General features: G+C 42.7%; 1 non-coding gene and 1 pseudogene across 1 annotated transcript; one reads left to right on the top strand and one right to left on the bottom strand.

The window, feature by feature from the left end:
• The first annotated feature begins 5,637 nt into the window (after positions 1-5,637).
• Positions 5,638-5,730, top strand: LOC119313267. The gene has a single exon (XR_005151634.1). It is a non-coding gene; the product is annotated as a small nucleolar RNA Z223 (small nucleolar RNA).
• Positions 5,731-15,346: 9,616 nt separating this feature from the next.
• LOC119309037 lies at positions 15,347-16,794 on the bottom strand (annotated as a pseudogene).
• Positions 16,795-26,566: the final 9,772 nt, after the last annotated feature.

The raw sequence follows: 26,566 nt of genomic DNA, 5'->3' as shown, positions 1-26,566 counted from the left end.
CCCCCCCCTACTTCAGAGATTAAGGGATGAACTGGTGCATTCTTTTGGGCTTGGATTTTAATGGTTGACACTGTGCAATGTTGCTTATTTCCACTCCTAGAATGATCCTTGTTTCCACATAAGCTTTTTTGATTGGAAGTTTATTGTTACCATTGCTATAGTTGGGTTACGTTAAGGCATTTGCCCTTTTCTCGTTACTTTTTGTTAGAATTGATGATGGGTCTCCACTATTTGATGATGTGTTTGTCCGAGCTGCACTTGCTCTCAGTTGGGTTTTTTTTTCATGCAAGAATGCGGCGGCAGCGGTGTGCAGTTGAGGTGTACTTCTAAATTTAATTCCAGGAACACACTTCAGTTATTTGTGTTAGTAGTCCTTCCAGTAGTGTTGTGAATGGACTCTTATTTGCAAATGTGTGCATTTGCAGATCCTCTTGAGTTGACCCAAGAATGCCTGTGAGGCGGTAAGGCACTTTGGCAAGGCTCCTGGCGTGCCTCGCAACAACACCAAGCTGTACATCAAGGGAAGGAAGTTTGAGAATACCTGGGGTAGGAGCAACAAGCATGACTTCATCAAGGTTTAAGTTTGCCTCTCTTGTTAGTCGTTGTTGGTATGGAGCGGCTGTTGTTTTGTTTGAGCAATTGACAGTAACTAAAGTACTCCCTCTAACCGTTTAGATCACTAGAGTAGTGATCCAAGACGTAGGTGGTTTGCAAAATCTCTCTCTCTCTCTCTCTCTCTGCTGATTGCGTCCAGGACCATTCTTCAGAATTTTCTTGTTGCTATAGTGGATAATATATCGATGGCATTCGTGGACTTTGCACAAAAATGACATCCATTTTATCCAGTTATGTACGAGTATCACTTTGATATTGAATGTCAATTGTTTATAAAAACTGATGTTGGTTGTGTAGTGGTTTCCCTGTTCGGATTCATTTTCCTTGTTTGCCGTGTTGTGTTGTGTGAAAACATAAAACAAAATGTAGAAATGATGCTCCTGTAGCAAGCAGTACATGTATGTCTGTTCATTTATTAGGTAATTTAACAGTGCATGTTCTTCTCTCTTTGGAGCAGTTTTCTCAGGGACAATGAAACCTGAGCTTGCTTAATTTGTTACTTCTCAATGACCATTGGTCCATATGTGTTTGTTAATATTAGTCTCAAGTTTTGACAAATGAAGCAGTAGGATCACATGATATAGTTGTGTCTATTGAGATCTGCATTTTTTCCGGCGACGACGGTTACTTCAAGTGTAATATAAAAAATACTGTAACTTGCAAGTTACCTACAGCCAACCATTCTTTTTTCTTTTCCTTGTAGCAGATGGACTAAGCTAGTATGTATACTAGTGCTGGCTATTGTCTTAACGCTTGTGAAGAGGGCCGACCAAGGAGAAGTTGTTGCTGCATGGGGGTTCAAGGTCAACATCATCACCATCAACCAAGGTGACCCGTCTCACTCCCCCCTGTTGGTTTCAGTTCACTCGTCGCATGCTTCCATGGTTGCATATGTTTTGGGTTTGGCTTTGATGACTCTCGGTAAATCATGTGCTAACTGCTAGCTAATGGTTGCTCTTACCTAGTAAAACGACTCGGTTACCATTGTGGGCATGGCCTTTGCTATGTAGGTCGTCGTGCTTAGGTTACAAGCCAAATTTTCCACATCTGAGCTTTGTCGTTTTGGTTTGGCCACTGAATGTGATGTTGAGGTTGTGTGGGTTGTTTGCGGCCAGGGCCTGATTGATGGACATGTTGTTTTTGCTGCCTTAACTTGTTTTGTATGCAAGTTTGTGTGATCACCATGCCTGTCGAGGAGGACGGGTGTTGAACTAGTTAACTAGCTAGGTACAGCCATACAGGTGTCATATAGTTTGTTTGATTTGCGAATCTTTCCAAAGTCTTCAAATATGTTCATAAAGTAGAGTGCTCATAAGAGTTGAGTTATCACCGAAACCTGGTGCATTAGTTTATTTTCTCTATGTTGAGTTATCATAAGCAGTAGTCTGTTAAATTCTGAAATCAGGTGCATTAATGCCATGTTACTTCAGTTATTTTTGTTGCATAAATAAGCGGTTTGTCACAGGTTCAGTAGCTGTGTGATCAGTATTATGCTACTCCCTCGGGTCCATATTAATTGACACTGATTTAGTACAAAGTCAATTAATATGGATCAGAGGGAGTACTGTTTTTGATCTTTTAGTAGTGTGGGTTTCATAATAAAAATAATGAGGTGCATTTGTACATAATGGTTTGAGTCCATGCTTGTTTCTACCAAGTATAAGTAATTCAAAAATACGAAATGTGGTGTACCTTTGAGAGATAATGTCAGACTCTTTTTCTTTATGGTAGTAGTACTTACCAATGTGGCTTGCGCTCACTGTAGCTATAGCATAATTTTGTCTTGTCTTGTGTTCTTAGAGGAACAAAGAAGCCTCCATTTTCTTATTTTGTTACTTGTCAATGGCAGGCATATGCCTGTGTGTGTGTGTGAATAATAATCTGAAGTCTTGACAAGTGAAGCAGTAGGAGCACATGTGATAGATGTGGCTATTGTGATCTGCACTGTTAATTAACTCACCTAGATTATTTGCTTTTGTTTCCTGCGATGACGATTGCTTCAAGTTAACTTGCAAGTTACATACAGCCAACCATTCTTGGTGCACTAAACTATTTTGTTTGTTTGATTTGGAGCAGCAGCAGGCACACTTCATCGACGACTGGGACCCCATGCCCAAGCTGACGAGGAGGACACCGTCGAGTCCGACCACCTCGACCATGATGACGCCCTGCACAAGGTGAGTCCTCCGTCATTAGCTTGCTTCCCTGCTCTAAATGAGTGTCTCTCTCATACTAGCAAATTTTTCTAGTTACTACACAAAATGATATCCGTTTTATTCAGTTATGGACTATTATCACTTTATTGTGAAATGCCAATTGGTTATAAGAATTAAGAACTGATGTTGGTTGTGTAGTGGTTTCTCTCTTTGGATTATGTTTTCTTATATGTGTTGTGCTGTGATTGAAAGCATGAAGCAAAATATAGGGATGTCACTCATGTAGCAAGCAGTACATGTATGCCTGTTCATTTATACCTATTTTAGGTGCGGAGTGCATGTTCTCTCTCTTAGGAGCAGTTTTCTCAGGAACAAAGAAACCTGAGCTTGACTACTTTGTTGCCTGTCAATGACGATTGCTTCATATGTGTGTGTTAATAGCATTCTCAAGTTTTGACAGGTGAAGTAGTAGGAGCACATCTGAGTGATGTGTTTATTATGATTTACACTGCTAATTCCCTCATCTAGATTATTTGCATTTTTTCCGGCGACGTCGGTTGCTTCAAGTTTACTATCAAATATACTGTAACACAAAAGTTACCTATAACCAATCATTCTTTTTTTCCCTGTAGCAGATGGACTAGTATGTATACTAGTGCTGGCTATTGGTCTTACTAATTGTGTGAAGATGGTCGGTCAAGAAGAATCTGCTGTTGCAGGGGTTCAAGGTGAACACCACCACCATCAACCAAGGTGACTTGTCTCTTTCCCATGTTTGTTTTCTGTATCATAAACCGAGGTTTAGCTGTGTTGTATTCATTTATGGAAATTTTTACTCTTTTTTTGTTAGTTTGATGAATTTCGCAAAAGGCCAATTATCAAGATGTTCCCTGTGATATAACATTTCATAAGTACTGAGAGTGTTCAAATATAAGCTCTTCATGTCATGTTTTTATAACATTTTTCTTGTTAAAGTACCTATTTGAATTATCTGCATCTGGCAAGATAATGCTATGCTGGCTCTATTTTGTTGTTTTGCACCTGTTGACTCGTGTACAACATTTTCTTGGCATAATTTGGCATCCATTCCTTTTACAGCTCGCCTTCATGGAGCGCCATGTGTCATTTCCACACTTCTTGACTAATGTTTGCACAGTTCTTGGAGGTAATATTTCCCTGACGACCATTTTTCTGTATACCTTCTGTCCATAGGTTACTTGGATTGTTGGTGCTGAAGTTGAACATTTGATAATTCAAAAATATGCCTTTTCCTTTGCGTTCACCATAAGACAACAAGGATTGATTGTCCGTTTGTGGTAGAAAGGATTGTCCAGTCATATGTTGCTTGAACTGTTGATGCTTCAACAGAACAATTTGCATTTAAAAAAATATGTCTTTTTCTTTGATTTGCCATGAATCAATCGGAATCAAATTTCCATTTGCCGCAGAAAAAATTGTCATGAACTGTGATTGATACTAAACTTAAGCTAGTTGCCCTTATTGTATTTTGATGAATGGATGGTCTAAAGGACAGAATGGCATCATTTATATGAATGGATTCCTGACTATTTGTGTCTGTCTGAAGGATTTACTTGGGCCCCACTGTGTTTTGAGAACTTTAGTTGAACCTCTAATTTTCAAAATGAACTCCTGATAGCTGTAGACTTTCTATTTCATACTTCTTTTTGGGTAAAACAACTTGACACACAACCTTTTAAGTGGAACAAACACCATATAGAATATTTAACTTTATTTTATATGCAAAACCTGTATGGGCACTCTGTTTGGAGGTTTCTTGATGCACCAGACATTTGTAATACTAGGAAGCTCTTCACACTTTAATATATCAGTCCATTTACATGTATATGAAACCAGACACCGTCGGTACCTCAGTGTCCGGCTGCATGAGTTCTGGTGAGCCCCCGTTCTTTCTCTCTGCCCTTAGATGGTGCGTCCATTGAGCCGTGAGGGATTGTAGTCGTCATGCTGTATGTAGTGGTGTTGCTCTTCCAGCCACCACAATTATCTTGTGCTTGGTGGGAATTAATTAAAAATGGCTGACTGGGAGAATTATGCCTTCCAAGTTAGTGAGGCTTAGAATGTTGTTTTCTTTCTTTCATTCATTCTTTTGTTGCAAACCTAGAAAAAAAGTGCATTGTGAACCTTGAAAAATATTTGTTTCGTATTTGGCCTCAATTGGATCGGTAGATGATGCTGTAGTGATTCCTGTTGGATAGTTAGTTTCCCTCTGGCTACATGAGGGCCCTAATCTAGTATCCTCTAGTTTTATGAAAGGGCTCTCTCTGCTTGAGCATTATTGGTAAACATACTTGTCTACTTGTCAAGCAAATTACTTGCCCAGTTTTTTTCCTGAGTTGCCACCGGGCACTGTTCTTCTAGGAGCAGACTTCTCATTCTTCTCTGCTCAACTTGCTGCATAATATCTGTGGCTAAGCCACACACAATTACAGTTTTAATTTCATTCGGGTGATTTTCTTTCTTCTCATGCAATAGAATAAAATGTAACTATTGTGGTGCTGTTGATTGCTTAGTTTATTTATTTATTTAAGTGTCATCAGTCCTATGGTGTCATTCATTTGCTTCTAAATTATTCTTCTCATCTCCTGCAATTTAGATAATTGGAAAACACATGAATGAACTAGTGCTGCGGTGATGAGATTGGGAAATTTAGATAATCAAAAAGCACATGGGCTGAACTAGTGCTGCACTGATGGGATTGAATGATGCATGGCGTAATGGTCTTAATATGTTCTTTTGTGGGATATATATGGTCGTTTTGCCTTTCTGTTATTCCAGTTTGGTTGCCGTGAGATTCAATGGTCTTCTTTTAGATTTATGTGTTCTGATTTGACCATGGCTAAAAACTTTCAAAAACATGCCAGCTCTGCTTCTGAAAATTCATGACTGAAAAGATTGCTATACAAAATCTGAAGCATTTTGAGAAAAAATGTGTTATCCTGGTAGAAAAATCTGAGCCATTTCATAACTGATGTAGCTGTTAAATTGATGAGACTCTTTACCATGATCTCTTCCATACGTTTCGAATCTGATTCTATTTTGTTTGAGCTTCTTGACTTATTTGCGCCTTTGAGATTCCTGCTCGGGTTTGTGTTTTCGACCAGAGAACTTAAGAGTATTACCCTGCTTCTTTGATCTCATGAATATAACTATGATTCTTTGCGCCTCAATTGCAGACCCGAAGACCTCTCTGTCCTTCTATTCGGCGGATTCGGTTCGTGCAAGCAAGCACACCGAAGATGGCTATTGAAGCAGCTCTGCTTGCTCCTCTGATCACTCCGACGCCTCCTGTTCTGCCCCTCCAGTGGCTGCTTCCTCTTTGGTTCCCGCATAGGTAAGCTGCTGGTTTCCCCTCTCCTTTGATCTCCCTCATGCTCTATGTGCCCACGACAATCGAGCTGTGGTTGATGAAATGAATAAAGACCATATACATATCTTTTTTAGTACCTTAAAGCTTGGATCTTTTTGATGAATAAGTATTGAAACAATTAAAGCTATAAACTTTATTTGTTTTTATGCCCTCAACGAGCCATGTGCTCATGGCTGATTGTCGTACTGTCAATAAATCCATTTTATCTCAACCAATCAGAGCTTGTTTTGCTGTGACTGACACATTGCTTTCATGCTAACTTCCAATTAACCAAACCTTGAGTACTAGGCAGTCTTTGTGTGTTCTGTGCAAACCCAATCCCCTAATGCAATAACATCATTCTGTTTACCGTGGGATAGTAGCCTTGTGCTTCAGCACTGATTTAGTGTCGATGTAAACAGTTTTGGTGGTCCTGTTACAATAAGCAAGAACTACACAGGGCGGAGCTTAGAAGTCTATAACATATCACACATGGCACAAAATCATCTAGATGAGGCAATACAACATACTTTGCTTCAACTTCAAAATCATCTAGATGACTGCGTACTCCTGTATGTGGCTGCTACTATGTTGTCCGCCTATGCAAGATTCTGTTGTGCCTAGACGATTGCGCATTCCACTTTCTGTACTTTTTGCACTGCATGCTACTCTCTCTGTAAAGAAATATGTACAAGGTTTGGTACTACTCCATGTTATAGCTTTGGTAGGATCCCTACTTTTTCTTGGTGTAACGCTGTCGTGTATGTATAGATAAAAAAGTGTGTTAGCAATATTTAGTCTGCCTAATCAAGGGCGGATGGTCATCCTGGCTCTGAAACATCCAACTTTTTTATCATTCTATAAGTCTCGATCAAATCCAGATTGTATGTACATGGAAATCTGGACTAGTTCTTTGGCCACTATTTTATTTGCTTTCTATCTCTGCCCAGGCGGGCCTGACTTGATGGTGAGGACGGAGAAGAAATATATTCCCTATAGCCCTCCGGAAGTTTGATTCCGTCATGTATACAAGACGTCTGCACCTTGAACCATGAGGTGGTTTGCACAATCTCTCTCTCTCTCTCTCTCTCTCTCTCTGTGTGTGTGTGTGTGTGTGTGCGAGCGCGCGCTGATTGTGTCCATGACCGTTGCTCATCTCGATTTCTAGGGTTTTAGAGCGTTGAATTTTGCGCTGGCTACTGTGCCATATAGGCTTACATTTGTGCATCTCGTTTTCTAGGGTTTTAGTGCTGAACAAACAAGCCCTCCTACGAGCGCTTGTATTGCTACAAGTAACAAGAGGCTTTGTCATGGATCACAACATCTATGATAAGTCAACTGCTTTTTTTTGCCCATATGTATCATCATTTCAATTGAGTTCTAAAAGAGCCTTCCCATGTTAGTTTCATGTATTATAAACTGAGGTTTAACTGTCTTGTATTGATTCATGGAAATTCTCTTCTTCTTTCTTGTAATAAAGGATTGAAAGCTAGTCCCTAAATAAAGGAACTGAAACCTAGACAACTCAAGGCCGAGTCTGCTCCTTATTTCCACCAGAGTACTCAAAGCTGATTGATTTCCTTGCAATTGGCCATAAAATTTGACTACCTACCTTTTACTATCGGATGCTCACCTTCAACAGTGTCTCTGTTTACTAGTATTTTATTTTTGACGAATTGGATACTTGACATGCTTCTTACACCTGTTTTGGAGTACAACTTTAGTTCTAGTCTTAGAACCCTTTTTTTGTTTCATATCAGTAACCATTTTCTCTTGCTAAACTTCTGAGAGTGCACCATACCTTGAACTCTAGCTTGGTTTTGAAGATATGTATCTAAACAGTTTCTTAATATTTTGCAGTTGCAAATATCTTGTTCCTTGATTCACCTATTTGTGTTGCTTATTCATATTCAAAAAGCTCTGTTGATATTTTGAGCATGAGGATAACTGAATTTTAGTTAACTGGAGGTAGTTATGCTGGTTCATGGAATCTTTATGGGATTTTGTTTCTTTTATTTATGCAGTCTATTGTCTCTTTTATGTTGTACAGCTAGAGTAAACATAATCTGTACAGTCAATTGGTTGGTACTGTGTACAAAGGAGATGGCAAGCTGAAGATTTGCTTGATGGCTTGAATAACTTCAAACTCGATTAATTTTGCTTGCTTGGTTGGGTGAGATTTGATTAGTGGTATCATTGTTGTACAGCAGATTAAATGGCTAGATGAGGATTTGTTTGATTGGTCGGAAATCTACTCGTAGCTATATAGGTTTCCTTTTTCTTGGCTTGAATAATCCCGGATAGACAATTATGGTACTGGTGCATGTATTCAGTATAGAAGAACTGGTCTCATGTATTGAAGTCTAGTACCTTTTCATGCTTGCTGGCTTGCATGTTCGTTGAAGGGTACTTTAACAGCTCATTGCATTCACTGATTACATGATGCTTTTTTCTTGCAGCAACACCGCAGGTTGTGTGCTCTTTGCTACCATCTGGTGAAATGAAAAGCCCCTCCGATCTTGTGAGGATGCTCACCAAGGTGGCCTCTATTATTCTTCCTCCCCGGCATAGGTGGTAAGCTCTAATTTCTTTGGGCCTACGTTGAATCCCTTCCCTACAAGTGTTTGTACTGCTACAAGTAACAAGAGGCTTGGTCATGGACCACCACATTTGGCATAAGCGACATGCTTTGCCTTGGCCCATATGCATCATCATTGCAATTGAGTACTCAAAAGAGCTTTCCCATGTCTGTTTTCTGTATTATAAACCGAGGTTTAGCTGTGTTGTATTCATTCATGGAAATTGTCTTCTTTTTTCCTTCTAAAGAATTGAAAGCTACATAACTCAAGGCCGAGTCTGCCCCATGTTTCACTAGATTACTGAAAGCTGATCGGTTGGTTGATAAACCGGAAGCTCTACTTTCTTGGCACAAATCATTGCTTCTTGCAATTGACCAAGAAATTTGACCAACTGGTGGATGCAAAGTCCAACCACACTTGTGCAAAACAAGTACCTTCAACATTTTTCTATCTAATGCTCACCTTCACCATTGGCTGAGTGCACAATGTCGACTGCTTGTGTTCAGCAGTATTTTATTTTTGATGAATTGGATCGTTGAATTGCTACTTACACGCATATTGTAGTACATTGTTAGTTTCCAGTCTTACAACCCCCTTTTTTTGGTTTCATATCAGTACCCATTTTATGGATCGGTCTTCCTAACAAAGTGGCTTGAACGATTCCCTCAATACAAAGAGGGTGAATTTTATTTAACTAGAGAGTTATGCTGGCCTAGAATCTTTATAGGATTTTGTTTCTTTTATGAAGTCTACTGTTTCTTTCTTTTATGTTGTACATCTACAATAAACATAATCTAGAGAGTTAGATTGATTGGTACTATGTACCTAGGGGATGACAAAGCTCAAGATATGTTTTACGGCTTGAATCATGTGGGTACTCGATTTAATTTTGCTTGCTTGGCTGAGTGATATTTGATTTTGATGTTGTCTTTGGTTGGATAACAGAGTAAATGGGTAGATGAGCATTCTCAACCCGAGGGCATCCCCTATCATCACCCATATATTATGGCGCAGCTAAACTCGGCCAAGGCGAGGAGAATGGGCCTATGATGAGCTCTTTGCCAGTGTCGTTGAGAACCTGGGATACATGCTCATCTAGAACTACATGAATAGGTAAGTAACCCATCTTGCTGTCCTCTTCGTTTGTGGCATGCCTTACTGCCCTTCTCCTGCTCATTGTTTTGGTGTGCTGGTAGATGAGTTTCTTATGTTTGGTCGGTGCTTGCAGGCACGGAGAAGCATATTTTGGTCAATGTTCAGAAAGAATGCTCAAAACTCTCAAGATGACATGCCCTCATCAGAATGATCGTTTGATGTCTCTTGATTTTAGCAATCACGTTCCAAAGGACCTTTTGGAATCAACTTTAACGGTTGTGCTTAAATGAGAACAATGGCATCCATCCTGTTCTCGCTCACAATAAATAGGTGCTTGAACCATTATTGAAGCAAATGATGGTTGAACCTTCAGTTTGTGCTGCAGAATACCATGTATTTCAATGGTACTTTTGTGTGTTTCTGATTTAGTATCTTTACCCAGGTACTTGCTGGGGGGAGACGATTAATGCTCCGGAAGGGCCATTTCATGATTTATGAGCTTGTGAAGAGAGCACCCGATGAATTCATCAGTTTGAAGCTTAAAGAATATATTTCATAGGTATGCGAAAACCTCAACCTGTATGTATAGTAAATTTGTAATAGCATAACTGCTTGCTTCGTGTAAACATGTCGAAGGCATACCATCCTGTCGCAAACTGACAATAATGTGAGGTGCTGTTTTGGACATGAATGTTCTTTTCTGATGTACATGAATTGGGTTTTTCTGTTTGGTAATATAGAATTAGTTGGTCTCTTGATTAGAGGTGCCTGTGTTCCCTTTTGTGTCTAGACCAACTCACTCCCTGAAGCCCAGGGATGATAGTTTATATTGATTCGTTGATGCTGGTAAATAAATCTTGTGAGAGTAGTTCCTTCTAGAACTGCATAATCTTTGTAATATTTTGTATTTGCGACTTGGGCGGCGACGATGAGATGAGATGATGCTTTCATCGTGAGTAATGTCTAGAAATCCTGGTATTGAACATTGATGCATGCAAATCATCTGATGACTCTGTCGCTTTGATAACCAACTAAGTTGTGGTTATTTGTTGTTTTGCCAGGACAGTTTGTACGAGATGCAATCATGGATATCACCATGATTCTCCTTGACGCCCAGGAACAAGACGGCGACGTATGTTCTACAGGAAAACTCGAGTGGCTCGAGGCGAGATTGTCTTTGCTGCGATCCTCTGCATGCACAGTAATATTCGAATGTAATGTCTCCCTTGGTGGTCGCCTCACATGACGGGCACCACTATCAAGCTGCCACACTTGTCTTTTGTTTGTTTGTTTGTTTGTTTCGTTCACATGTTCGTGGGATGATGCGTATATGTTTTTGGAGAGTTGTTGTTTACATGAGCAAAACTTGTGATGGACGTGTGGATAAATCTTATCATCAGGCAGTGGATGTATGCATAGATTGATCAGAATTATTGTCAGCCATGTTGCATCATCTTTGAAAGATGCAATCAATCCAAATGTTTCTAGTTGATCACATAATCAGTTTGTCTTTGATGCCATCCCTGGCCTATGGTCCATTTGCTGATAAGCGCTAGGTAGCATATTGCTGGTTTGTTATTCTTGTGAAACAAGTCAAAAGGGATTGCTCATGCCCATCAACATCAATGAAGGCTTGAACATTAGTAACATAAATAACAAGCTCCAGGGACAACCGAGCTCGTTTTTTCTTACTCAAAGAAACTAGGATAGCCTACTAACTTGAGAAGTTTGCTAAAAATAGAGGAACTTAATGATTCACTCCTTTCATGAAAATTGATGCGCCTAGGGAAGCACACTAGTCAGCAAGTTTTTGCGCCACCTCACTGATCTGCTCCGTGTCATACGTTCTAAGATCATCTATACATATAGTAGATGTAGTCCATTCATCCGCGTGCAGGGTGTGTTTGCGACTTGGGTGGCGATGGCGAGATGAGATGATGCTTTCCTCGTGAGGTTGTTCTACCCTCACAAATCCATACTCCTCTACCCTCACAAATCCATACTCCTCAGAGCCATCACGGATGCATGGCGAGGTGTTGGTTAATGGCATCAAGTCACACCCAGCAATATGGATCATATGTAAGCTCTTCTTTCCTCACACAAACTACTATTCTACTGACGGTAGCACTGCATACCATGGAATGGATTCCTTAGGTCCTGCACTTGTAAGGGTATACCAGTTGGGCTCATGTGCCGCTATAAAAGCCGCGAGAAAACCGTGCCACTTAATGATTCCCATATCAGGAAAAGGATGCAAGACTGCTATCATCATCATGTTATTAAATATCCTAGGGAAGTCGACTAGGCAGCCAAGAATGGTTTGGCTTGCGCCACCTCACCGATCCACGGCATCACGGGTCCCTTGTTCTCTCCACCATGCCTTCTTTCATGTTTATATATACTAGAAATAGTCATTCATCCGCGTGCGGGATGCGTGTGCGACTTAGGACTTGGGGCGACGGCGACGAGACGAGACGAGGCTTTGGGGCGACGGATGCCAATTAAATTGAAAAATGGAGCGGTGGAGGCGTCGGCAACTTGTGAAATACCGACAGCGGCAAGCATCGCCAGAGTTGGCGAAGAAGGACATTCATGCAGTTGCCTCCCTTCCCTTGGATGAAGAGAGCAGAGCAGAGGAGGACGCCGGGCAAGTGCGGCGCCATTGTGCTTGATTGTGCATCGACGACAGAAGTGTCTTCTGGGAGCTCCTTTTCCGGCGGACCGCGGTGGCTCGCAGGCTACGGTCGACTCCCTCGGGGCGAAACTGGAGGTCATTAGTGAGGCAAACCTAATAGTGGAGTAGGGTCGGCGTCGGCGGGAACAATGGGCGGAATTAATGAATCGGGGAAGAAGAAGGATTGGGCGAACTCATCAAAGGAAGAAGAAAGCGGCCTCCTTTTTATTATTATTATTTTCCTGATCTGATCTGAGAGAGAAAGAGATAGAAGAGGAAGGAAATATTGTGGGAGGAGAAACGAATGTTTGCGTATGTGGCGGAAAATTAATGCAAACCAACTCTGACTCGAATCGCCATTCGTTTCGTTGTATAATTATTAATTAATTAGGATTAGAAAAAAAACAAGTCCGTGCGTGAAGTGACACGCTCGAGTCTTTTTTTTAGGATCAACGCTTCTGCATTTTATTTAACCAGCGAAGCTGGGGATGTCATCAGCGATTATAGAAAGAACAAATTTAGAGGGAGATCCCCACCACACCTTACATAACTCATCATCCACACCTACTTTGGCAAACTTATGCGCAGCCTCGTTGGCTGACCGACGAACCGGCCGTGCCCATCCTAGGCCGCCGCAGGCATCGCCGCGCGCTTGCCGCCGCACTTGCCCTAGGCCGCGGCAGCAGTAGCCGATGCGGGGCACTGCAATGGCGAGGGCGAGGAGCACGCCTACGCGGGGCATCGCCATGGCGACGCGACATTCTCATCGAGCTGGAGCACGCTATAACGACGCGTGTGCTCCGGCGAGGCAACACGGTGGACGGCGACATGAGGGCAGCCATGGCGGTGCGGCTCCGGTGAGACGAGCGAAGGCGACGCGGCTCCGGCGTCCTGCAGATGAGAAAGAGAGGGGAAGGGGAGAAAAGGTGGGGTAGGTGGCTGTCATGCGGGCCATGCGCGGACGCGAGGACGCAAACGGCGGTCCGCTTCGATCGAAATCCATCTCAAGTTTGGTCTGGAAATAGGGTCGAACGGACACAAAAAGGACAAGATGGGTTCAGGCCGTCGCGCGCTGGGCCTTGGGGTTTGTCCGTTTTGCCCCCAAACGGATAGGGCCGGACGGATGGGGTCGTGCGCCGGAGTTGGCCTTAGCAGTAAATGTCCTGCGTACTTGAATTAATCATGCCGATCGATGATGCATGAGCCTGCCTTGATATTTGATAACGACCATGCCATGCCATGCATGTGTTTTCGGAGCACGGCGACTCCACTGCGACGGGACATGGCCGACTGACGGGAGATTTCGAGCGATCGCATGCAGCGAGCGACAGGCCAGAGCAGCGTGTACGTCGTGGCCCAGCTTATTGTACTGCAAAACGCAAACTGAGACCACGGCATTGAGGGCGAGCTGCTGGACGAGACGGAGAGGCTGGGGAGGGAGTTTTTCATGCTGTCGATGAAGGGGAGAGAGAGGTACCCAATGGTGCCGCACACATCCAGGGCTATGGCAACATGCTAGCGCTCCGTGTCACGCAGGCGTCCATCCGACAGCAGTCTGTGGCATGGCTCTCGACACACTCACAGGGATGTTCCGCGACGCGGTGCAGCCGGTGTGGATGAACTTCTTTTACTGGACGGGAGCGTGATCACCGTGCTCCAGCATGACGCCGGCTACGCGAGGCTGCAGGTCCTCTGGGCTAGCGCCTGAGTGCACGTTCACCCCAGCTCGCACGCTCGTTGTCAATCTCAACGACTCTGCTCACTAACGACGGGTAAAAGAGCGTCGAGCACCAGGTGGTGACCAATGCCTACCAGGACCTACTGTTCGTCGTGACCATCTACGCGCCGAACCGTTGCTGATGGGGAGCCATGCTGGAACCAGAGGTTCAACCATGGGAGTACAACCAACATGCATGTAGTATTAGGCAGAATTCTTCACATCGGCATACCCAGGGGGTCGGCTGTCATTTGTTTTCACAAAAAATGCCCATTTAAAATTGTGAAATAAAGATATCTCACATAAGATTGAAAGTTGAGATTTGACCCTAATTATTCTTATTTGTAAAAATAACTCCCACCATATTTTATCCATTCACTGTAAAACAAAAACTATTCTAGATCTTCTGTCATTATAAAAAAAATGCACAGAAAAAGATTAAAGTACACTTTTTAGAAAAACTATAAGCTTTCAAGTAGCATATGAGTATCGTAGGAATTACTAAATAATATTATCGTATATAAGGTTTTAAAAGAGAATAAATATATTGTTTGCATAAAATAATATAACTAATAAAAATTTCAAATTAATATATTCAGCATACATCATTAATAACTATTTCTAGAGCTCTCTGGTAGATATTGTCCACTGAAATCGTCCCTTAAAAGTTGCGAAATATTAATTTCCCATATAAGATTCAAAATTATGAAAAAATATGTTGTACGCGCAGATGTGCAGGAAGGGGCTACTTTGCTAGTTATTTTTAAAATCACCTTGAATTTTGAAATAGAGAATATTAACCGCACTAGCTAACTATATCTTTGATCAACAACATTTTGAGCGCTATATATACCTTGAATTTTGTTTCAGAATTTCTATTATGTGACTAATGGAGATTAGGGCAACCCAGCTTGAAGAAAAATAAGTATATGTAGTGAGTGACCACATTATGAAGGAAGTAGTTGTTCAATGAAGAAACAATCAACCATGTAATTGACATACTTTGATTAGAAACATAACATTCAAGCAACAACAAATTGAAGCACACACAATGTTCGAAAATACACAACACACACGCATGTTATACATACCAACTCTTTCACACGTAATCTGTAAGTAAGACTATCGAGGGTAGCTTGCGGACAACACAAACTCTTCTTCTTGACTATATTGCCTGCTCGTGTCCTCTAAGCTTGTCCATCTTATAGGTGATGTATACCTCATTGCCGAATAGCTCCCCTCATATGTTGCATCCCGAACCCGAAAATGCTCTTTGGGTCCTTGAAGTGCTCCTAGTGTCATCTCCACCGACATCATAGTTGGTCGCTCCTCTGCTCTTAGCTTTATGCACGACATAGCTAGAGAAGCTACCACTTCAACTTGGCTACCTCCCTCCTCAATTACTTGTGGATCTAGTATTTCTACCAATTTACCTTCTGCAAGTAGTTCAACAAATTGTGCAACTAGCCCATCACCGGTGGAGGATCTATATATAATTGGCATCTTCCTTGTAAGCAACTCAACGAGAATAACTCCAAAGCTATAAACATCACTTTTTTCTGTTAGACGGCCACAATAAACGTACAGAGGATCTAAATATCCCAATGTTCCCTGCACCACGGTTGTAATTGTTGTTTTATCTTTAGGAATGTACCTTGAAGCTCCAAAGTCAGACACCTTCGCTGTCAAAGCATCATCAAGAAGTATATTGGTGGACTTTATATATATGTGTATTACAGGGACAGAAATACCCGAATGAAGGTAAGAAAGGGCCTTGCCAATTTCTGCTGCAATCCTTAATATGTCTCGCCAAGGTACCGATCTTAGTGGTTTCTTGTGAAGATAATCACATAGGGTTCCATTGGAAATAAACTCATAAGCCAACAAGGGGACTTCTGTCTCAAGACAACATCCAAAAAGCTTTACAATGTTCCTATGATTGATCTGTGAGAGTATGGAAACTTCATTTATAAACTCGTTAATCTCACTCTTGACCACAATATTTGACTTTTTGATTGCAACAACATGCAAGTCTGATAAAATTCCTTTGTATACGGTACCATGCCCTCCACCACAAGCTTACGAGTTGGGTGAAACTTGTTTGTGGCCTTTTCTAGCTCCCTTAGAGGGATGATCATCCTCTCTGCAATATCTAACCTATGAGATACTAATTTTTGCAACAATTGTCCATGATTTTGATTGAAGAACTTTTGTCTCAACTTTTGTTCCTTTTGATGCTTAAGCTTGCGGACTATTATGTTTGAGGCAAGAAATAAAATTAGAATAGTTGGGCCACTAGAAACTGATAAGCCAATGATTAAACCTGCAAAAAAATAGACCGATGGGCACGTAATTAGCGTATGCGGTGACATGACCCAATAGTAGTTGAAGGAACAGATATGAGGTTGGACTCAGGGTTTGAAGTCTTGTTAAGGGGAGAGGTATCACCCAATTGAACAATAATCTACTAACTATACCATGTTCAAATTTCAAAAATATCAAAATCTAGCCAAAACTATGTCTCAAATTGAAGTGACGCAACTAATAGGAGGGGTCAATATTTAACCCATGTAAGTCCGCTAACCAGCCACTAACCAAAATCGCAGGTGGTTCGCATGAGAAAGGACGTAGTTAATAGTATGTGTGGCTAGAGAGAGTGTTGGCTTCTATTTCAAAATTTTGAAATGCATTATCTGTTAGTAGTAATGTAAAAAAAATGTATGTTTCATGGCATATTTAATCGTACATATATTCTTATAAGTTTCTTCTTTTATGCATCTTTAAAAAAACTTTCTTATTGATTGTGTTCTTTGCTCGTCTATAAAATGGCGGTATTCCATTCTTATATAATTGTGGGTTGCAACTGATTTATTTAGGGATTGTCTCCACTTGAAATAATGAAAAAATCTGCATTGTATCAACTTAGTAGTAGCGCAGGTTTATAACCCTCCCTACTACTATGGCATGTCCCGGGAGGGGGGGGCACGGTAGAGACCGTTTAGTAGTAGCGAGGGTTAAAACCCCGCGCTACTACTATCAACTTAGTAGTAGTGAGGGGTAAAACCTGCGCTACTAGTAAGTAGCAGTAGCGAGGGGTATAAACCTGTGTTGGAAATATGCCCTAGAGGCAATAATAAAAGTGTTATTATTATATTTCTTTGTTCATGATAATAGTCTTTTATTCATGCTATAACTGTATTATCCGGAAATCGTAATACACGTGTGAATACATAGACCACAATATGTCCCTAGTGAGCCTCTAGTTGACTAGCTCATTGTGATCAACAGATAGTCATGGTTTTCTGGCTATGGACATTGGATGTCGTTGATAACGGGATCACATCATTAGGAGAATGATGTGATGGACAAGACCCGATCCTAAGCCTAGCACAAGGATCGTGTAGTTCGTATGCTAAAGCTTTTCTAATGTCAAGTATCTTTTCCTTAGACCATGAGATTGTGCAACTCCCGGATACCGTAGGAATGCTTTGGGTGTACCAAACGTCACAACGTAACTGGGTGGCTATAAAGGTGCATTACAGGTATCTCCGAAAGTGTCTGTTGGGTTGGCACGAATCGAGACTGGGATTTGTCACTCCATGTAAACGGAGAGGTATCTCTGGGCCCACTCGGTAGGACATCATCATAATGTGCACAATGTGACCAAGGGGTTGATCACGGGATGATGTGTTACGGAACGAGTAAAGAGACTTGCCGGTAACGAGATTGAACAAGGTATCGGTATACCAACGATCGAATCTCGGGCAAGTACAATACCGCTAGACAAAGGGAATTGTATACGGGATCGATTGAGTCCTTGACATCGTGGTTCATCCGATGAGATCATCGTGGAACATGTGGGAGACAACATGGGTATCCAGATCCCGCTGTTGGTTATTGACCGGAGAACGTCTCGGTCATGTCTACATGTCTCCCGAACCCGTAGGGTCTACACACTTAAGGTTCGATGACGCTAGGGTTATAAAGGAAGTTTGTATGTGGTTACTGAATGTTGTTCGGAGTCCCGGATGAGATCCCGGACGTCATGAGGAGTTCCGGAATGGTCCGGAGGTAAAGATTTATATATGGAAAGTTGTTGTTCGGGTTCCGGGAAAAGTTCGGGTTTTTTCGGTATTGTACCGGGAAGCTTCCAAATGGTTCCGAAGGATTCCGGAAGGGTCCGGAGGTCCGAAAATTGTTCCACCACGTCCAATACAGAAGCATGGGCTGTAAGGGGGCGCCCTAGCCTTAATGGGCCAGGGGCACCAGCCCCCCCCCCCCCAAGGCCCATGCGCATGGGAAGGGGAAAACCCTAAAGGGGGAGGCCTCCACTTGACTTGGGAGGCACTCCTCCCCCCTTTGGCCGCCCCCCTAGATGGGATCTAGGGCTGGCCGCACCCCTTGGGGTGGGAAACCCTAAAGGGGGCGCAGCCCCCTTCCCCCCTATATATACTTGAGGTTTTGGGGCTGCCAGACACATGAGTTCTCTCCCTCTATTGGTGCAGCCCTGCCTCTCCTCCTCCTCCTCTCCCGTGGTGCTTGGCGAAGCCCTGCTGGATTGCCACGCTCCTCCACCACCACCACGCCGTTGTGCTGCTGTTGGATGGAGTCTTCCTCAACCTCTCCCTCTCTCCTTGCTGGATCAAGGCATGGGAGACGTCACCGGGCTATACGTGTGTTGAACGCGGAGCTGCCGTCCGTTCGGCACTAGGATCTCCGGTGATTTGGATCACGAAGAGTACGACTCCTTCAACCCCGTTCTCATGAACCCTTCCGCTTAACGATCTACAAGGGTATGTAGATGCACTCTCCTTCCCCTCGTTGCTGGTTTCTCCATAGATAGATCTTGGTGACACGTAGGAAAATTTTGAATTTCTGCTACGTTCCCCAACAGTGGCATCACGAGCTAGGTCTATTGCGTAGAATCTTTGCACGAGTAGAACACAAAGTAGTTGTGGGCGTTGATTTTGTTCAATATGCTTACCGTTACTAGTCCAATCTTGTTTCGACGGTATTGTGGGATGAAGCGGCCCGGACCGACCTTACACGTACTCTTACGTGAGACAGGTTCCACCGACTGACATGCACTTGGTGCATAAGGTGGCTAGCGGGTGCCAGTCTCTCCCACTTTAGTCGGAACGGATTCGATGAAAAGGGTCCTTATGAAGGGTAAATAGCAATTGGCATATCACGTTGTGGTTTTGCGTAGGTAAGAAACGTTCTTGCTAGAAACCCATAGCAGCCACGTAAAACATGCAAACAACAATTAGAGGACGTCTAACTTGTTTTTGCAGGGTATGCTATGTGATGTGATATGGCCAGGAAGAATGTGATGAATGATATGTGATGTATGAGATTGATCATGTTCTTGTAATAGGAATCACGACTTGCATGTCGATGAGTATGACAACCGGCAGGAGCCATAGGAGTTGTCTTAATTTATTGTATGACCTGCGTGTCATTAAACAACGCCATGTAATTACTTTACTTTATTGCTAACCGGTAGCCATAGTAGTAGTAGTAATAGTTGGTGAGACAACTTCATGAAGACACGATGATGGAGATCATGATGATGGAGATCATGGTGTCATGCCGGTGACGATGATGATCATGGAGCCCCGAACATGGAGATCAATGGAGCTATATGATATTGGCCATATCATGTCACTACTATATAATTGCATGTGATGTTTATTATGTTTATGCATCTTGTTTACTTAGAACGACGGTAGTAAATAAGATGATCCCTTACAACAATTTCAAGAAGTGTTCTCCCCTAACTGTGCACCGTTGCTAAAGTTCATCGCTTCTAAGCACCACGTGATGATCGGGTGTGATGGATTCTTACGTTCACATACAACGGGTGTAAGACAGATTTACACACGCGAAACATTTAGGGTTAACTTGACGAGCCTAGCATGTACAAACATGGCCTCGGAACACAGAGACCGAAAGGTCGAGCATGAGTCGTATAGTAGATACGATCAACATGAAGATGTTCACCGATGATGACTAGTCCGTCTCACGTGATGATCGGACACGGCCTAGTTGACTCGGGTCATGTAATCACTTAGATGACCAGAGGGATGTCTATCTGAGTGGGAGTTCATAAGATGAACTTAATTATCCTGAACATAGTCAAAAGACCTTTGCAAATTATGTCGTAAGCTCGCGCTTTAGTTCCACTGTTTAGATATGTTCCTAGAGAAAATATAGTTGAAAGTTGATAGTAGCGATTATGCAGACAGTACAAAGCTAATGTCCTTAATGTACCGCTTAATGTGCTGAACCCCAAACGTCGTCTGTGGATGTTGCGAACATCGGACATACACGTTTTGATAACTACGTGATAGTTCAGTTAAATGGTTTAGAGTAGAGGCACCAAAGACGTTTTCGAAACGTCGCGGAACATATGAGATGTTTCGAGGTCTGAAATTGGGATTTCAGGCTCGTGCCCACGTCAAGAGGTATGAGACCTCCGACGATTTTCTTAGCCTGCAAACTAAGGGAGAAATCTCAATCGATGAGCTTGTGCTCAGATTGTCTGAGTGCAACAATCACTTGAATCAAGTGGGAGTTGATCTTCCAGATGAGATAGTGATATTTCTCCAAAGTCACTGCCACCAAGCTGCTAGAGCTTCGTGATGAACTATAACATATCAGGGATAGATATGATGATCCTTGAGATATTCGCGATGTTTGACACCGCGAATGTAGAAATCAAGAAGGAGCATCAATTGTTGATGGTTGGTGAAACCACTAGTTTCAAGAAGGGCAAGGGCAAGAAGGGATACTTCATGAAATGGCAAATCAGCTGCTGCTCCAGTGAAGAAACCCAAGGTTGAACCCAAACCCGAGACTAAGTGCTTCTGTGATAAGGGGAACAACCATTGGAGCAGAATTACCCTAGATACATAGTAGATGAGAAGGCTGGAAAAGTCGATAGAAATATATTGGATATACATTATGTTAATGTGTAGTTTACTAGTACTCCTACTAGCACCAGGGTATTAAGATACCGGTTCAGTTGCTAGGTGTTAGTAACTCGAAATAAAAGAGCTATGGAATAAACGGAGACTAGCTAAAGGTGAGTTGACGATATGTGTTGGAAGTTTTTCCAAGCTTGATGTGATCAAGCATCGCACGCTCCCTCTACCAACTAGATTAGTGTTAAACCTAAATAATTGTTATTTGGTGTTTGCGTTGAGCATAGACATGATTGAATTATGTCTATCGCAATATGGTTATTCATTTAAGGAGAATAATGGTTACTCTATTTATTTGAATAATACCTTCAATGGTCTTGCACCTAAAGGAATGGTTTATTGAATCTCGATCGTAGTGATACACATTTTCATGCCAAAAATTATAAGATAGTAATGATAGTACCACTTACTTGTGGCACTGCCATGTAAGTCATATTGGTATAAAACGCATGAAGAAGCTCCATGTTGATGGATCTTTGGACTCACTCATTTTTGAAAAGTTTGAGACATGCGAACCATGTCTATTGGTGCATACGCATGAAGAAACTCCATGCAGATGGATCGTTTAGACTCACTTGATTTTGAATCACTTGAGATATGCAAATCATACCACATGGACAAGATGACTGAAAAGCCTCAGTTTCAATAAGATGGAACAAGATAGCAACTTGTTGGAAGTAACACATCTTGATGTGAGCAGTCCAATGAGTGCTGGGGCATGCAGTGAATATCGTTATGTTCTTACTTCACAGATGATTCAAGTAGATGTTGAGAATATTTACTTGATGAAACACAAGTCTGAATTATTGAATGGTTCAAGTAATTTCAGAGTGAAGTAGAAGATCATTGTGACAAGAGGATAAAATGTCTATGATATGATCATAGAGATGAATATCTGAGTTACGAGTTTTGGCACACAATTAAGACATTGTGGAAATTGTTTCGCAATTAATACTGCCTGGAACACCATAGTGTGATGGTGTGTCCGAACATCATAGTTGCACCCTATTGGATATGGTGGGTACCATGATGTCTCTTATCGAATTACCACTATCGTTCATGGGTTAGGCATTAGAGACAACCACATTCACTTTAAATAGGGCACCACGTAATTCCGTTGAGATGACACCGTATGAATTATGGTTTAGAGAAACCTAAGTTGTCGTTTCTTAAAGGTTTGGGGCTGCGACACTTATGTGAAAAAGTTTCAGGATTGATAAGCTCGAACCCAAAGCGGATAAATTGCATCTTCATAGGACACCCAAAACAGTTGGGTATACCTCCTAATTCAGATCCGAAAGCAATATGGATTGTTTCTTGAATCGGGTCCTTTCTCGAGGAAAGGTTTCTCTCGAAAGAGTTGAGTGGGAGGATGGTGGAGACTTGATATGGTTATTGAACCATCACTTCAACCAGTGTGTATCAGGGCATAGGAAGTTGTTCATGTGGCACCTACACCAATTGAAGTAGAAGCTTATGATAGTGATCATGAAGTTTCGGATCAAGTCACTGCCGTACCTCGTAGAGTGACAAGGATACGTACTACTTCAGAGTGGTACAGTAATCCTGTCTTGAAGGTCATGTTGCTAGACAACAATGAACCTACGAGCTATGGAGAAGCGATGGTGGGCCCAAATTCTGACAAATGGTTAAGAAACCATGAAATCCGAGATAGGATCCATGTATCAGAACAAAGCATGGACTTTGGTGGACTTGCCCGATGATCGGCAAGCCATTAAGATAAATGGATCTTTAAGAAGAAGACGGACGTGGACGGTAATGTCACCGTCTATGAAGCTCGACTTGTGGCGAAGAGTTTTTTCACAAGTTCAAGGAGTTGACTACGATGACATTTTCTCATCTGTAGCGATGCTTAAGTCCGTTGGATTCATGTTAGCATTAGCTGCATTTATGAAATCTGGCAGATGGATGTCAAAACGAGTTTCCTTACCAGTTTTCGTAAGGAAAGGTTGTATGTAATACAATCAGAAAGGTTTTGTCGATCCTAAGGATGCTAAAAGGTAGGCTAGCTCTAGCGATCCTTCCATGGACTAGAGTAAGCATCTCGGAGTTGGAATGTGCACTTTGATTAGATGATCAAAGATTTTGGGTTTATACAAAGTTTATGAGAAACTTGTATTTCCAAAGAAGTTAGTGGGAGCACTATAGAATTTCTGATGAGTATATGTTGTTGACATGTTGATGATCAGAAATGATTTTCTAGAAAGCATATAGGGTTATTTGAAAGGTTTTTTTCAATAGAAAACCTGGATTAAGCTACTTGAACATTGAGCATCAAGATCTATAAGGATAGATCAAAATGCTTAATAATACTTTCAAATGAGCACATACCTTGACATGATCTTGAAGGTGTTCAAGATGGATCAGTCAAAGAAGAAGTTCTTGCCTGAGTTGTAAGGTATGAAGTTAAGACTTAAAGCTCGACCACGGCAGAATAGAGAGAAAGGACGAAGGTCGTCCCCTATGCTTAAGACATAGCTCTACAGTATGCCATGCTGAGTACCGCACCTGAAGTGTGCCTTGCCATGAGTCAGTCAAGGGGTACAAGAGTGATCCAAGAATGGATCACAGGACAGCGGTCAAAGTTATCCTTAGTAACTAGTGGACTAAGGAATTTTCTCGATTATGGAGGTGGTAAAAGAGTTCGTCGTAAAGGGTTACGTCGATGCAAGCTTGACACCTATCCGAATGACTCTGAGTAGCAAACCGGATACGTATAGTGGAGCAACCATTTGGAATAGCTTCAAGTGGAGCGTGGAAGCAGCATTTACAATATGACAGACCCGTTGACTAAAACCTCTCTCACAAGCAAAACATGATCAAACCCCAACTCATTGAGTCTTAATCACATGATGATGTGAACTAGTTTAATGACAGTAGTAAACTCTTTGGATGTTGGTCACATGACGATGTGACCTGTCAGTGTTAATCACATGGCGATGTGAACTAGATTATTGACTCTAGTGCAAGTGGGAGACTGTTGGAAATATGCCCTAGAGGCAATAATAAAAGTGTTATTATTATATTTCTTTGTTCATGATAATAGTCTTTTATTCATGCTATAACTGTATTATCCGGAAATCGTAATACACGTGTGAATACATAGACCACAATATGTCCCTAGTGAGCCTCTAGTTGACTAGCTCGTTGTGATCAACAGATAGTCATGGTTTCCTGGCTATGGACATTGGATGTCGTTGATAACGGGATCACATCATTAGGAGAATGATGTGATGGACAAGACCCAATCCTAAGCCTAGCACAAAGATCGTGTAGTTCGTATGCTAAAGCTTTTCTAATGTCAAGTATCTTTTCCTTAGACCATGAGATTGTGCAACTCCCGGATACCGTAGGAATGCTTTGGGTGTACCAAACGTCACAACGTAACTGGGTGGCTATAAAGGTGCATTACAGGTATCTCCGAAAGTGTCTGTTGGGTTGGCACGAATCGAGTCTGGGATTTGTCACTCCGTGTAAACGGAGAGGTATCTCTGGGCCCACTCGGTAGGACATCATCATAATGTGCACAATGTGACCAAGGGGTTGATCATGGGATGATGTGTTACAGAACGAGTAAAGAGACTTGCCGGTAACGAGATTGAACAAGGTATCGGTATACCGACGATCGAATCTCGGGCAAGTACAATACTGCTAGACAAAGGGAATTGTATGCGGGATCGATTGAGTCCTTGGCATCGTGGTTCATCCGATGAGATCATCGTGGAACATGTGGGAGCCGACATGGGTTTCCAGATCCCGCTGTTGGTTATTGACCGGAGAACTTCTCGGTCATGTCTACATGTCTCCCGAACCCGTAGGGTCTACACACTTAAGGTTCGATGACGCTAGGGTTATAAAGGAAGTTTGTATGTGGTTACCGAATATTGTTTGGAGTCCCGGATGAGATCCCGGACGTCACGAGGAGTTTCGGAATGGTCCGGAGGTAAAGATTTATATATGGAAAGTTGTTGTTCGGGTTCCGGGAAAAGTTCGGGTTTTTTCGGTATTGTACCGGGAAGCTTCCAGAAGGTTCCGGAGGATTCCAGAGGGGTCCGGAGGTCCGGAAATTGTTCCACCACGTCCAATACAGCAGCATGGGCTGTAAGGGGGCGCCCTAGCCTTAATGGGCCAGGGGCACCAGCCCCCCAAGGCCCATGCGCATGGGAAGGGGAAAACCCTAAAGGGGGAGGCCTCCACTTGACTTGGGAGGCACTCCTCCCCCCTTTGGCCGCCCCCCTAGATGGGATCTAGGGCTGGCCGCACCCCTTGGGGTGGGAAACCCTAAAGGGGGCGCAACCCCCTTCCCCCCTATATATACTTGAGGTTTTGGGGCTGCCAGACACATGAGTTCTCTCCCTCTATTGGTGCAGCCCTGCCTCTCCTCCTCCTCCTCTCCCGTGGTGCTTGGCGAAGCCCTGCTGGATTGCCACGCTCCTCCACCACCACCACGCCGTTGTGCTGCTGCTGGATGGAGTCTTCCTCAACCTCTCCCTCTCTCCTTGCTGGATAAAGGCGTGGGAGAGGTCACCGGGCTGTACGTGTGTTGAACGCGGAGGTGCCGTCTGTTCGGCACTAGGATCTCCGGTGATTTGGATCACGACGAGTACGACTCCTTCAACCCCGTTCTCATGAACGCTTCCGCTTAACGATCTACAAGGGTATGTAGATGCACTCTCCTTCCCCTCGTTGCTGGTTTCTCCATAGATAGATCTTGGTGACACGTAGGAAAATTTTGAATTTCTGCTACGTTCCCCAACAACCTGCGCTACTAGTAAGCATCTGTGTATAAGCTTTTCCCTAGTAGTGCATCCATATTACACTTGTATCACCATCTCTTCGCCGAACTAGTGCACCTATACAATTTACCATTGTATTGAGTGTGTTGGGGACACAAGAGACTCTTTGTTATTTGGTTGCAGGGTTGTTTGAGAGAGACCATCTTCATCCCACGCCTCCCATGGATTGATAAACCTTAGGTCATCCACTTGAGGGAAATTTTCTACCGTCCTCCAAAACTCTGCGCTTGGAGGTCCAACACGAGTCTACAAGAAGAAGGTTCCCTAGTAGACATCACGCACCACCGCGTCCCTGACTACACGATGCTTTCTTGCACCAATGGCACCACAACGGCTATGTCGACATCTTCATCCCTGACCCGACATCGACCACGGTGTCCCTCGCATGGCTACACCGGCCCAAACTCTCGGCTACCTCGACATCGACACAAAGGGCTATCGTCTTGCTTGAGCAACTCGTCGATTTTCCTCTGTAGTCAACGCGTCCGCGGCGTGACACCGTCCATGACACTCCCGCTACGACTGCACGGGGGAGGAGG

The sequence above is a fragment of the Triticum dicoccoides genome, chromosome 5B, assembly GCF_002162155.2.
Source record: "Triticum dicoccoides isolate Atlit2015 ecotype Zavitan chromosome 5B, WEW_v2.0, whole genome shotgun sequence".
Lineage (NCBI taxonomy): Eukaryota > Viridiplantae > Streptophyta > Magnoliopsida > Poales > Poaceae > Triticum > Triticum dicoccoides.
Note: the sequence above shows the minus strand (reverse complement) of the source record. Positions and strands in the feature narration are given on the sequence as shown.